Here is a 12,914-nt window from a genome sequence, read left to right on the forward strand (position 1 = left end):
ATCTCCCATGGCAACCATTCCGATATGCAAAATGTCTGGTTGGACCTCGTGCCGCCTTCCAGACGCAGCTCCTGCGCAGAGCTGCAGTTTCCATGCTTCTGAGTTTCTGCCTCACAGAGCAGCCCTCCCCCGTGACACCCTCCCACTCAGCTCCTTCAGACTAGCCAGCAGCAATTAGCAAACACCTGGTGGAACTGGCACTTCTGCTGAGCTCATTATACGAGCTATTACTCATTCCAACGCTGGTAAAAACGTCATTAAAGGGTTAATAGAGGAGCCATGTTGTGATTATTTCCTCAAGACAGAGTTTTAGAAAAAGCAGGCATTTTTAAAGAGGCAGAGACCCAATTTCAAGGCGTTAAATTACAAAGTAAAATTTCTAAAACATTAATTTTAGATATTTATCATTTTATATTGTTAAGAAAATACACAATACTGCCCCTTTTAAGAGAACAACTAGTAAGGTTTGCATCATTTAACACAACCAACCTGTGGGAGACATAAAATGTTATATTTTATTCAGTATTATCTGGCATTCTGCAGGAACCCAAAAATCTATAGAAATATTCATTTGGCACAACAGGAAGGACAAATCAATCTCATAAAAACAGAGCACTTAATAGAGTTCCATTAAAGTGAATCTAGAAGCTACACAGAAATGGCCACTCCACTATGGCGAGGGCACCGAGAGGACACGCTGTTTCACCGGGATGCAATTTAGACAGAATAAAGTCATGCTCCGTTTTCAGCCAGCCCTGACAACTGCTTTTTTAAATGACACCTGATACCATCACCGCCACCCCGACACCTCCTCCCCGCAGCGTCATTGAGCCAGCGCCTGTGTGGGAGAGAGAGGGCTGTGGGATGTGGGGGGTGCTGAGTGCTGTTACACAGGAGTGAGGGTTAAAACAGGGGGGAGAGGGAAATCAGACGCCAGGGCTGCAACATCTCCATCCCCGCGCCAGCCGCCACATTCAACTGTCTCCAAGTGTCTCCACTCTTCTTGGTGTGTGACAGTCAGAGTGAACGTCTCAGACTGACTTGGTTGTGCAGAAATTGTACAGCTGAGGTCTATTTAAGGTTACAGAAATTAGGCAGCGTAAATAAGGATGTCTGCTTTAAACATTCATCACAGCTGAAAGAGTTCAAACAACAGCCTGGTTAAAGCTGCATGCATCAGTGTTTCCTCATCCACTCATGCAGGAGGCCTGGGTGGTTCATAGTTATGAACATCCCACTGGTGACTGCATGCACCCCAAAAATATCAATGCTTTTGTTGTTTTTTTGTTTAGTTTTTTTGAAAAGATGATCGCAAAACATGACACTACAATCAACACATTGAAAGGATTAAACAAGTAAATAGTGGATGGTTAAAACAAGTCAGAATTGCTGTTCTTTTCTGTGTAACTATTTCCATTCATTTTTAATATTCACCAGTTTTAGGGCAATTTTTGGCTTCAGTTCAAGAGTAATGATTACTAAGTGGCTGAAGAATCCATTTTTAAGATTAAGGTAACATTTTATTGTAGCAGAGAAAAAAAGGCTGACCTATAAATACTGTCAGTATAACATAATCATTACCAGAGACCAAAATATGCAGCTTATAGATAGTTAGAAAACCATTGTTTATTTTTTTCTGTGTGTATGTTGTGTGCTGGAATTTCAAACAGCTGCAAAAAACAAGGAAGCGGGTCAATGGGTTCACAGCTGCAGCCTGCCTATATCTTCCAGCAGGGCAATGGGATTACATGCACAGGGGCCCGTTCCCAAAAACTGGGCCTCTGTGATGGACAGAAGAGTTACGATGTGAGCTTGTATTTGATCAGAGGCAAATAAAGCCTGTTTCCAGCACAGATTTCAGAATAACTATCCTTGCATTTTGGTGGATCCTTATTGCATAAAAAACTGTTTTTCTTTTAGCTACTTAAGTCATAAAACAACCGGAACTGTAAGCCACGTCTTTGGCTGATGTAGAAATCAGATTTCACTCACTTTTGCACGCTGACGTGCTTTTTATTTCCCTTTGTTGCCAAATTTTGAATCTTGCTCAACTTTGACTCCGAATAAAACCCATGCCCTTTCTCACAGTGCATTAAGCAGACAAAGGTGTGTCAGCTTGAACACTGGTGTACAAAATGAACAAGAAACTGCGTGAATAGAAAGTACAAGCAGATGTAAAAGTAAGGGAATGAACTCTCACTGCTGTGAAGAGTGAGATTTAATGAAAAACGTATTATTTTTTCTTTCCTTGCAACATGTCGGTGACCTGCAAACAATTAGGCTTTACATGAGTAAACATATTAGACGGCATAGGAAACGTAATTTCGTAGATTTTTAACAGTAGGCCTTTGAGTAAAATCTCAGAAACTTTAAGGTATTTTGACAGCAGTGCAGTTCAGATGTTATGACATGCCCTTAACAGAGGAGAGGGACCGTTTCACTGCCTTTGGGCTTTGAGGGGCATGTTAATGTTAAACCATAGCAATAAAACTTCCTTCAGCTGGCAAAATATTTCTATGCTTCCTTGATGTGACTCTAAAATGATGGGTCCAGACATGAAAACTCATATAATGAAATGCATAAATATGCAGCAGTTTCTGTTTGCGCAATAGCTCACAATCTGGATAAATAAGACATACACAGTTGTCTTTTTTACAGGGTTGCAGAAAATATTGCAAAAAATATTTGCAGAAAATATTTTCGATTTTCCTCAAGATTTAGTTCTTCCATTATAGACTGACATGTCCTCTATCCTTTCAACAGCTAAACCAAAACACTGGACATATTATTAAGATCTTAAAATAACCCAGAAGCTTTATTTTCTTCACTATTTGTTGTTTTAAGATTGTTCAAAAGTAAATGGTGATATTAGGGTTTTTTTCCAGTTACTGGTAACCTACTGGATGGTTTTATTATTGATTGAGAATAAACAAATTACTAGAAATAAAGATCTCATTCTACTTCTTGGTTCATGCTGGAGTAAAAGAACCTTGAGTCTTGACATTGATAGCAAATTAATCAGTCCTACATTTTGTGCACAACATGCACATCATTCCATGTCTTTGGATTCCTTACCACAGGGGTTTCTTTTTTTGACCCATGAGAAAAAGTGACTTACTCACAGTTTGAGTCTTACCAGATGAACATCTTCTGACTCATCAGCTGTTCAGAATTTGTGGTTTCCCATCTGTTAAACTTCTCATCTGCTTTGCTCTTCCTTTCTTGAAAAAAAGACTTAACCAATAACCAATTTATCTTTTGGTTTCACAGGAGTTCCTAAGCAAAAAAAAAAAAACAACAAACAAAAGTGTTAATAATTTCTGCTCTAGGCCCATATTCTCTTGTTTTCTAAACTTTCAAAATTGAAGCAGGAAGTGGGCTGCTTCAGAATACCCTGGGTAAATACCCTGTGTTGTATTTACCCAGGGTATTCTGGGTAAATACAACCAAAACAAACGTGTCTATCGCTAGAAGGAGAAATGGCTGGCGGTCTTTTGCCAGCAGCCTTTTCTGGTTCTGGTCAGACAAAAAGCCACAGACTGAGCAAACTGTTCAACATGGCCTCCATGTCCACATTGTTGGTTTGTGTTTATGTCCCATACAGATCACGTCCCACTACTTTTCTCACTCTGGGGCCGCCCACGATAAACCCACAAGAGCTGTTACTTAATTCTAATTACAAAAATCCTCAAATTATGTACAGTAGTGCTAAGTTGAGTCAAACCGCACTGTAAAGGTGCTAGTGAACGAGGCTTAATTGGGACCAAAATCCAGTTAAAATGTTTAAAACCTTTAGCTTAGTCTTGTTTTTAATCTGCAAAACTAAAAGCTCTGATTCTGACATTAACAAATGAAATGAAATGGACAAACAGAACATCAATTTTCTCATTTTGTTTCTTTCAGTATTGTTCATTTACATGGTGAATGTAGGTCAGGCCTCTACATTAAGTTGTGTTTGTAGTCCCTATTTTCAACTGAGTTTATAATCAAAGTTTAAACAGAGTTGCAGTAATAAAGTACAAAGTGAGTTAATATAAACTGAGTTTATAAGCAAAGTATGTTCATGCGCACCCTGGGATCTTTTTTTTAATCACCAGGAGGCGTTTATAAATCCTGTTTAAAAACAATGTGTGTAACTCCTCACCAAGGTTTATAAGCTAGATTTAAAATGTTGGTTAGTGTTGCATTTACAAGCACTGCATCTTGCTTAAATTAGCATTGGCATTAAGATGTGAGTTTAAGGTTGTTTGAGACAAATTTTGGTACGGATATTTTTAGTGACGAAATGATGTGGCACTGAGCTGGCTCTGACTGTAACAAACCAAAACACTTTGCCACTGTTCTTTCCCAGACCTGTTTCCCCACTGGAGCTGCCGAGGTCGATAAAATAATATTCAGTTTTACTTACTCAGGCAAAACAAGGCTAAAAAAGATCTGTATTCACATTTCGTTCTAGTGACATTTTCTTTTTCCGTATATATTTTTTCAGATTTTTTGGGGGGCTTTAGCGTCCTAAATTGACAGGAAATAGGTAGAGAGAGAAGCAGCAAAGGTTTCAAGGTTGGGAATCGAACGCGGGATGGTCTCGTTGAGAACTATAGCATCTATAGTCTACTGCTCCACCATGTGATACCCCTTCTAGTTAGATTTCTAAAGTTCCTTTCAAATTGACCTGACATTTATGTAAAAAATATCAGCTAATGATGATCACAGTATTTATGTTTCACTGGATTTACTTTCAGCTTCTTCAAAACAAACACAAGAATGTTTCCTTTAAACACACACAAAAAAAAGAGTGCTTAAAATGCATGGCTGACCCAAAAGGATACGTGAAAACATTTGGTCTCACATTGACACACACACACACACACACACACACACGCCTGCAGGATTGTGACACACACAATACAAATTTCCTTGGAAAACCTCAATCATGCGCGATTTACTATCGTAGTTTATCAATGTGTTTTGTGATTCCCCGAGGAGGCATGACACAGAAAGCTGAGCAAGTTGAAGCTGGTCGAACTCCTGAGTGTGTAGCCAGGGAAGTAAGAACCCTGAAACAGCTGGTTGGAGGACTGGATGTGTGGGCCTAAGTAGAGAAGATTTCCCTGTTGGTGTGTGTTAATTAGGCTGAAGTTAACAGGGCCTGCTGCAGCTTGTGTGATGACTGACCTGGAGAGATTACCTTCTTCAGCTGCCCCTGTTAAAGCTGCCTCTACTAATGCCACGTTTATTGCAGGGACAGGAGATGCTGGCACCGTCTCCTCCTCGTCGCGGTGGGGGCCGAAAGGTTTGTCACAGCCAACTAACCGGGCACAGAGCAAGATTAATCCCAGGAACCTTGGGTAACAAACACAGCCCTAATTTACTTTCTGCTCTCAGAATATGTGACACTGTGTTGAAGGCATTCAGTACTTCACAGGTTCACCTGGTTCTGTCTGTGCATGCTGGCTCAAGATAAGTGGGGATCTTGTGCAACTGATTACACAAGTAATGGAGCTGGTGGAGTGGGCAACATCCAGAGCGAGAAATGGGGTAGCGCAATACGATGTGGGCGTACGCGTAAACATTTGCTCTGCGGTTAAAAACATGTTCGTTTATATAAAGAGTTGATGTGAATGTGATGGGAGCTGAGGACGGTCCAGCGAATTCCTGCATAGCGGTTCCCCCTTGTCGTAAAAGACCCACCATTTGCTTTTGTCATGCAGGCGAGGCCATTCTTGTCATTTGCAGTAACAGGCAACAACACAAAGGCACCAACAAACACACCAACACCCCCACACCCACACGCACACACCCCCACACCGCCCTGCTGAGTATGTGTGGACACCTGGTCTGGATCTCAAAGCCCACGGCATTCCTGAGATCTGGGAACTTAATTCCCTTAGATTAGCCTTTAAAATCCACCTAAGGGTTAATCGGCAAGTAGCATCACATCCCTGCAGCACATTTTCCCCGTACACCCACACAAGTAGAAATACCTGCAAGGATATTTAACAAATACATATTAATCAGTTTTATTATCGTGAGAGTAAATAGTCACTTCATGCTGCTTCTGATGATTTATTTAGCTCATAAAATCACAAACCTATACACACACACGTGTATACGTTTGTGCTTGTGGAAGTAAAAAGGCAGTGGAAGGTTTAGGAGGCAGCAAAAGATGCCATTTGCAGTATTTATGGTGTTTTGCTGACATGAGACATTTGCTGTGGAGAAAGTCCAGGATAAAAGGCTTTTCCCTCAAATCCCAGATAGTCCCAAAGCACCAAGGACTTAACTGGTGAGTGACAGCAAGAACGGGATGTTGGGACAGGACTGGGGTCTCATGAATGGAGCTGCTGTTGTGGAAGCAGGTGGGGGAAAAAAAGTAAGTTAGACCAGCATTTACAGTGTTTGCTCCTTTGCAGGTTTTTGGGTGACTGGACACAGTTGACGGATATTCCCCTGACGGTACAGATAACAAGCAGAAGACGACTGGGGCAAATGACGCAGGCGGATCTTGCGGTGGGTGCAGTTGCCTTTGGGGGCCTCCTGACTGGCACCTTGCAGCTGCCCTCTGAGCATGTGTCTGTCTGCATCCACAGCTGAGGTCGGCGCTCCAACGCCCAGCTGTTCGTTGTACAGTCAGTTCAGCACACGGCACCTGTCTGCATGTGTAAGTTGGTGTGAATGTCTGTATCTGTGCGCTTTCAGGCCAGACAAGGGGAATCTTATTTACACTTAAAAAAAAAGAAAAAGTCATAGTTTCTCCTACCGAGTTGTTTAACTTCTTACTTTTATTATCAAGCACAAAAGAGAAGGTCGTAGATCATCTGTGTGGTTCACTGCAATGTTTAGGGGATTCATTAACTGGTTTACAGTGATGGATTTTTATTGAGATGTTAAGAGATCAATGCTGTAATAAAGGGCAAAGTGTGTGGGTGGAAGCATTTATTATCATTATCAGGAGCAATAAAAGTTTTGCCCCTGAACGTCGGATTTCCTCCCACGCAGGGTGAATGTCAGTGTTAGGTAAGGTCTGTCTGAACTGGTAGGAATGTAATCTTAATGGTGCCAAGGTGGCAGAACATTATCAGCCTCTCATCATTCATCTTTGTTGGGTCTAAATACCTATTAAACAAAACACAGGAAAGACAAGAGAGTTAAATTCTTTTTGTACTCGCGAGGAGAGCAGACAGAGAGATGCTTTCAGTTACAAATCTCCAACCGCTCTGAAAACACATCTCCCGCTCCCTCTATTTTATTGCTTTTTTAGGGGACCCTCTTACACTGAGCGCTTTAACTCTCAAAGGGAGGGGAAAACAATTTATCACATTGTTGCAGCGCTAATGACATTTACTATTAGACACATGTTATCTACACTCTAAATCTTTCTGCTCCAGTCGAGTACCAGACACGGCGTCGAGTACCACAGGAGAGCAGACAGAGTTGTCTCCGCTATCTCCATGAAGGCTTCACTGCTCTCTTTCTCAAAGAGGTCACAGGAAGGAATCATAATTATTCAACACACAGAGACATTACTTAGAATAGAGGAAAAAGAGAAAAAGCATATAATTAAACATTATCTAAATGTTACTACAAAGCTACATGATACAACGAATATTTGATAATTACTAAAAATACAATTTATCCAACAATCTTCTACATGTGAAACGGCGCGACCGCGTCACCGTCAACTCTGGTTCGCGACCCACCTCGCACGCCTTCCCACATGCGCGAGAGCTTCTCGACGGCCAAGCGGATTTAAACATTTAGGTGGGAAATGATGTGGGATCAATAAATAATGAGTCAAAAAATGTCATGTGTGCCACTCAATCATCAGAATTTCACCGATACGGCCCCCAGCTCATCTGCGGTGGCAAATTGCCCACAGCAGCAGCTATGAATACAATTTACATTCTCATTTCCCCTGGAAAATTTCAGATAAACACAATTACATCATATCAGGATTTATTCCTTCCCTTTCTGTGTATTTCCTGGAGTTAATGTGGCAGTCGACGTGGTTCCGATATCAAGGCGGGCCGGAATATTGTAATTTCCTCAGGTTCACAGCAGAATACAACTTGTGACAAAACAGATTTGCTTTCGTCACTCCCTCAATCTAATCTCGGAGCTGAAGGAGCAATCTGGGAAAGGAGAGCGCAGGTCATTTTGTAAATTATAGATATATGTTTCGATTCCACCTGCTGTCAAAGCATGAAACAACAGGAAGCACAAAGCGTGAACCCAACCATGTTCCTGTGACTTTCTGTAAAGAAGACTTTTTGTAAAGGAGCCGTTTCCTGTAACAGCATCTCATATAGTTAATTTGATAGACTTGTTATCAATCTACAACACAACCTCATAAAAAGAGTCATTACGAATCCTGAAAATATAATGAACTCATGATTGAAGGTCAGGTTAAATCTTTCCATTTTTGTTCACTTTTCTTTTTTACATTAGGATTAATATTAAATAATACTAAATAATTTATTGATTCTAGAATTGCGATAGACTCATGGTGGCAGCCTGTTGGGTTAGCTCTATGACTTTTGCTCTGATTTATCTTCTTGTAGGCTTTTGTTCATATTGACACTGTGACTAGTGACATCTAGTCATAGTAAATTGAAATCATAAAACTATTGAGAAGTAGATAAACCTTTATTTCTGGACTTTTGGCAATGCCGTGCTTTCCTGGTGAGGAAGTTTCTTTTTTAAACACTGAATCATTAAGAATGTTTCAAACCGCATGGAAAAGGGCAATTTGGATATCTGAAGGTACATCACAGGCACATCGGGTGCCTCGTTTAAAATGTTGTTCACTTGTATCCTTAGAAATTATTTTTTAAAAAAGCTCATAAACTTTCCCATCTAGCTGAAAAGATCAGGAAAATCAATCAACTGGAAGATGCATATCAGTTAAATTTAATTTTAAGCATAGATAAACTTCTGTTTAAGTTTTAAACAACATTTTGAGAAGAAAATATAAATTTTAACCCACAACCAACATGTTTATATAAGGCCCACTTGGTTTGACTAAATATGACAAAACCAGTTGGCCACTTAATCTAAACCTAAGCTGGTCCATGAAAATCAGGTCAAATTGCACATTTCATCTCATAGCACCATTTTGTTTTATTGTTGTTGTTATTATTATTTTTGAAGGATATGACTGAAGGAATATTCCAGTGAAATGTTTTAATAGAGAATTTGTATGTTGTTTTAAAAATGGCAGAAATAATAACCAAAATAATAATGCACTTCCTGATCTGCTGATGACAGATAGTGTTTTAAGAGATGCTTTGTTAGGATAAATGTTTATATCTCCAATAACCCATGTTATACCTCTTCAAAAGGAAATTCCTACTCACGCAGGAGTGTTTAGTAATACCAAATGTCTGACTTGTCAAATTTCATGCTTGCACAACTCCAATAACCTCAACAGCCTGCCCATGATTTCATGCAATTCATTTCTGCTAAAGTGCTCAATAATTTGCTACTACTCTTAAAAGATACATATAATATTTACTCTTTCCTAATTAGGCCCGTTTTAATTTCCAGACTACTGAGACGGCAACGGTGACGCATCCTTTGCAGGGAAAGTGTTCCGGCGTTTGTACATTTCTATGGCATAGAGTAGCATTTGGTGCTTGCTCTAATCCAAAATACCAGAGAGATGGGACAGATTTCTGACACGGGTGGCCCCGGTGGATGGGGATTTAGTGGAAAGAAGTCTGCATGTAGACTGGAGGACGTGAGGCATCTCGACAGGAGTGCACAGTCAGGTGACAAATGGTGCCCCAGGCCAGGCGAGCGCCAGAAATGGCCTCTTAATCAATCAGGGGTCAGCGTGTAGGCTCAATCCAGACTGTCTCCACAGTCAGAGGCAGCCATCTGACAGAACACTTAATGCCAAGCCAAGAAGCAGGAGCTTTTACTCTAGCCAGTGCGGAACCATTAAGGATGTTGTTTTTGTCCCTCTGTTTTTCCCCTTTTGAGATTAAATTCAGTGACTTTTCTAATCGGTCGCTCTGTTGTGATATGTTTAAATTTTATACTCTATAGCTGTTTAGTCAGCTGATGAAAGTTCGATCGCGGTTAAGCTTGGCACCGAACTTTGACTCAAAGCCATCTGGACGAGCTATGAAGTCAGTAAATATCGGAGTGGAGGGTAGCACACCTCTCTTGTACAGGCATCTTAAGGCCAAGCCCCACACATTCTGCTCTGCACCCCTGGGCCAACCCACTCACACCCCCAGGGGTCGACCGACACTGTGAGGTCCCAGGGGGAGCTTATCAGAACAGAGGGAGTAGCACAGGCCTTCTGTCTTCTGTCCACCCCTCCAACCTCCATGCACATAACTCTACTTTCCCACCATCTATCTCCCCCATCTCCAAATATCAACTCATTCATCTGTCCACTCTCGCTATCTGTGTGAGCCTCCCAGGCTTAAGGACCTTTGTGATTCACCCATCTGTTTCACCTTTATTGCCGCCATGTTTGTAACTGTGTCGCCGTTTAATAATCAAGTCTCCGTTCACTCAGGAGATCGCTTCGACTTCTTAAATAAAAAGACATGATGAGATTTCAGCAAGTCGAATTAGCACACAGTTTATCTACAGCAAATTAGTGGACAGGTTTTATTGTGTTACCACCACAGATTTTAATTTTATTGGGATTTTCTGGAGTAGTCCAATGAAAGTAGTTGGTTGAAAAAAGGAGGATGAATGGTTTTCAAACTTTTTTTTGTTTTTACAATGCATCTCTATTCAAAAATTTGTTTGCCTGTTTGTCTTACCAAAATATTCCAAGTTCAGTCAGATTTGATGGAGAGTTGTCATTCTTAAGTTTCACCACAAATTCTCAAATGAATTCAGTGCTGGACTTTGACTGGGCCACTCGAACACATGAATATTCTTTATCACTCGATAGGAGACTGAACATCCACCATCTTATTGTTCTGCAGCCCTAATTTGGTGACCAACTTTCCTACCTTCTATAGGAAGCTAGGAAGCATAATGCTGTCATCGACATGATCCACCATGTGTCCATGGAGATAAGTTAGTTTTCCACCAAAACCTTCAGTTTAAGTTTTTATTTGCTTTATTTGCTTTGTTGGCTTTTTACCACACTACTCTTGGAAAACCACAAATGAGATTTCTTTTGATTTTTCCTCAACCACATCAGTCAGACATGTGGAGTGAAAGACTAATAGTTGCAGATTTTCTCAGCTGAGCTGTGCATCTCTGCAGCTTCTCTACAGTGACCATGAGCACCACTAATTACGCAAGATTCACGACGAAATCTTTACAATATTGTAAAAAAAACAACAACAGAAAACCCCAGGTATCCATTTGCAATTATTTCAAAAATGATGCCACACTTTAAGTGGGTCATATAAAATTCATAGATAAATACACTGAGCACTTTTGCAAGGGACTAATGTGAAATGTTTATCTGTGTAAAAGCTGGTTTGTCTGAAAATGGGGCTTTTAAGTATTTAGAGTAAGACTGAAACGGATACTCCAGCAACTGAAATTCTATCACATTGTCATTGCATAACCAATTAAATGGCCAATTCCCCGCAATACAAAGGCCAATCAATAAGCCAATCATTGCACACCCACAGATCCAGATATTTATTCATCCATTTTGACAGATAAGACCTCCCTCTGCTAGACACATTGATTTATCTATGTGATACATCCTCTCCCACGTAGAGTCTCATGCTGATTCAGTCCCCACAGGAAACCGGGACGGCACACAGACGTAACCAGGACTGACAGCGACACCGGAATGATTAGATGGTGCAGAGAACGACAATAAGATGCTGATTGAAAGTCACATAAACAACAAAAGAAAGCGCATCAGCTAAGATAACCTCAGCGAGATCAGACCGTGTTTGAGAACAACAGCATGTGGCACCTTAGGAGAAGAAAGGGTTTGCATCAGAACAGATAGAATATTGTGAAAGACTCAAAAAGAGAGGAAGAGGGTGGAGCAAGCCAGGGCAAAAACATGCCAAACCAGGATCAGCAAGTATTGAGATGCAGATCTGAGTATTGGAGCAAATAATGGGGGCTGTCAGGAGCATGTGTGCCGGTGGGTGAGGAAGTTCAGTGCGGGTGGATTCTCACGCATCTGCTAACCTGATTCTCTAACTCGGTGCAAATGGGCTTCCTTTGTCTGGCCTCGCAGACCCGACTGGAACGACCCGTCACTTTTCGGGGGCCGTTTCAGATTCGCATGCAAACAAGAAGATGCTCACACTGATACGTTGATGTTTACATGCACACCCAAAAATGCGCTAGACGTGTGTGTGTAAAAGCTGGCTACAAAGAGAGGTTGATTAAAGGGATAGTTCAGGCTTTTAAATAAGTTATCCCACTGCACTCTTGATAGCTTAATTTAGAATAAATCCAGAGTTGTCGTTGATTCTAGACGAATCTAGCAGCTTCTTGGATTAAGTGGGCCTAAGTGGACTTTTACCATGTTAACAATGTTTATACATTAAAAACATAATTTGTGAATGTTGTTTTGTGAATCCTTAAAGCTGATATGTGACCATTGAGCTCTTATTTAGAGAGAAGCAGACGATTATTTATATGGATAATTTGTTGTAGGAGGCATTGTGCCACCATTTATCTTCCTCTCTGAAACACAAACAAAGAACCAAATATGCAAAAGCGCTTTCTGCCAGATTATCCAGGAAAACAAGGCATTTTCACAATTCAAAAAGATACAATTTCTTTTAACTGATCAAATATTTCAGTGTTTCCCCAACATTTCACTTTTAGGTGAGAGATTTCACCGGAAACGTTGTCTAGCTGTCACACAGACTGCGGCTGCGTTTAAATACATCAGATATGTATCTGGTTTAAGGCCAAGCATGTAGGCTGGGTTTGAATTACAAGAACAATTTGTGTTT

This window comes from Xiphophorus couchianus, chromosome 4 (assembly GCF_001444195.1).
Source record: "Xiphophorus couchianus chromosome 4, X_couchianus-1.0, whole genome shotgun sequence".
Lineage (NCBI taxonomy): Eukaryota > Metazoa > Chordata > Actinopteri > Cyprinodontiformes > Poeciliidae > Xiphophorus > Xiphophorus couchianus.